We start from the raw sequence: 2,519 nt of genomic DNA, 5'->3' as shown, positions 1-2,519 counted from the left end.
AGACTGCTTCATAAGGTAGAATTATTGAAAAAGGCCTTATCATTTCCTCTGACTAGAGTAGGACCAATAATTTGTAGTGTGCTTTAAGGTCTAAACATGTTGACCTATTCTCTCCACAAATATCATTGTAATAATCTGCTCCTATTATTCTTTTTTAGTCCTGTCATTACCTTTTTTGCCTTGTCATTACTTGGGGCCAATCCCTCCTGAAAACTACACTCCTAACTACAGGCCTATTGGACAACTGGCACCTTTGATCAACACCACTAAAATTCCTTGTCAAAGGGTGTGTCAATTCAGAGTTGAGACTAGTGAGTGTGTGTGTGTGTCCTCTTAACCTCCTATTAGCTACGTCACCAACAGCAACTCCGGCCACTTCTTAGATTGGTCTAGTAGCTTTTAGATGTTTGCTCACTTGGTCAGAAAAAGTAAAGATGTTCTTAGACAGTTGATCAACACCTGGTTAGCTAGAACTAAAGGGAAAACTAATATTGGCCAGTGTGAAACTTCACTAAAATATTTTGGGTTGTATCATCTTGCAAATGTTCTTTTTAGCTGGCTACATCCCATTTACTTGTAGGATGCTTGGACGTTATCAAGAAAACGGAACAAAAAATAATTCAATAGGTGTCTTGAAAGAAATACTATACCTCTGACTGTCTGCAGTTTTAAAAAATATATTTTAAATATCTCTTAGTCCTGTGATATTCACAATTCAGACATGTGACGGGCTGGCCATATCCCGCCCGCACATGAGCCTGACTTGTGCTGACATTGCCGGGGCTGCACAGGAACATCCCAGCGTCACCACCAAGGAGCGGCAAGCTTCCGACACGTCGCAGGAAGGAGGAAAGTTAAAAGGGTCGGTGTCAGCGGAGGTAGAGGAGGAGGAAGACGGCGCGATAGAGGCCTGGAGGAACGAAGGACGAGACGGCGAAAGGACGGAGGACGAGGAGACCCATCGAGACGAGAGGATTTGGATGCCGGGAGAGCGGTTCCTTCCCAACCGACGGGAAGTGATCAACCCAGCGGCAGACAGAGGTTCAAACACCGCGGTAGCCCAGGAAGACGGAGCGCTGGATCCCGCCATGCTTCTGGAGAAGCGTGGCATTTCCAGGTGTCTGGGGAAACTGGCCTGAGGGTCGGGAGGACGGGAGGGGGAAAGACTAAAGGGGATGCACAATATTTTCACGAGGAAAGGTTGGGTGGCATAAGGAAAAGAGCACTTATTTGCACAAGAGAAGTGTCTAAGCACCGCATAAGGAAAAGAGCACTTATTTGCACAAGAGAAGTAAGAAGGCACTGTGTAAGAAAAGAGCCTGTATTGGAATAAGAGAAGTGACAAAGTTGCGAGTAATAGATAGGGAAAGCACACCCTTAAAAGACAGAGAGTAGAAGCAAAAGAGAGATCAGAAAGAAGAAAGGTAGGAAAAGACCGTGACAGAATCACTGGCAGAAAGGGGAAGAAAAGAGAAAAGCCTGCAGTCCAAGAAAAACACAGGAAAAGAAGGGAAAAGACATCAGGAAAGAAAAAGAACGAAGCATAAAGAAGGAAAGTCAGGAGGAGATAGAAAAGGGAAATACAAAACGAGTGAATTAAAGAAAAAATCACTTACCGCTATCCCTCTGTTTCTTTTCGCGTGCGCTTCCCGGCAAACCTATGAGACGGAGGGAAAGAAGAAGAAGAGTGAGACCCAGAAACCTGCATAACATCATCAAACGAAATCCGGAAGAAACAAAGAGGAGAAAACACAAACCGCAAGAGCACAATTCCAATTTATATACAATAAATACCACTTATATACCTGACGACCGACTCCTGCGTGATTAATGCCCTTCAGTATCGCTACAAGACACAAAAAGGAGTTTATGCCCAAATTAAAAGTACACCATGAAGCAAACTGAATGATCTTATCGCCAACCGCCCCCTCCCACCCCCAACAATTTATGCCACATAAAACTTGGCAGAATTTGTGAGAATTTCAATCTTTTTACCTCAGAGCGTCAGAAAGCCCATGATATAACCACACTAAAACAGGGGACTCTAAGAATGATTAGTAGGTATCCCCAATATCAAGACATACATGGGCTCACATCCAAACCTTCTGTAATCATCAATTGTCATTGATTTTGTTGATCGGTAAATATGCCTAATACGCCTCCTGCCAGAGAGAGTGCCAGATGTCCTTTCTTCTGAAGAGCAAATGTTCCCATGTTTACATTGTAATACTCCCCGCCATTGCCTCTCTGATAACCACTGGTATTATAAATGTTTCTTTTTTGAACACTGACATTTTTATTGATCCCATAAGGTGATGTCATGTCTATCCTTTTCTGGTGCTATGGATGGAAGATGTACGTCTCAGTATGAACAATCGCCTAGTTTTTTTCATTCCTTCTTCTTTCCAAAGTTCTCAAGTTGTGCAGGTCAATGAGTGAGTAGCTCACAAAGCCCAGAGATTTTGCTTTGCATCCTTGGACTTGTAGTTCTGATTTTACTATTGGACAAAAGCACAATG

The 2,519-nt window shown here is 43.2% G+C and overlaps 1 long non-coding RNA gene across 1 annotated transcript; it reads left to right on the top strand.

The window, feature by feature from the left end:
• Positions 1-779: 779 nt before the first annotated feature.
• Positions 780-1,809, top strand: LOC138276067 (uncharacterized). Its single transcript, XR_011200574.1, has 2 exons — positions 780-1,117; positions 1,666-1,809. It is a non-coding gene; the product is annotated as an uncharacterized lncRNA (long non-coding RNA).
• Positions 1,810-2,519: the final 710 nt, after the last annotated feature.

Source organism: Pleurodeles waltl, unplaced genomic scaffold (assembly GCF_031143425.1).
Source record: "Pleurodeles waltl isolate 20211129_DDA unplaced genomic scaffold, aPleWal1.hap1.20221129 scaffold_354, whole genome shotgun sequence".
Classification (NCBI taxonomy): Eukaryota; Metazoa; Chordata; class Amphibia; order Caudata; family Salamandridae; genus Pleurodeles; species Pleurodeles waltl.
This window is presented reverse-complemented; position numbering and strand designations above follow the sequence as displayed.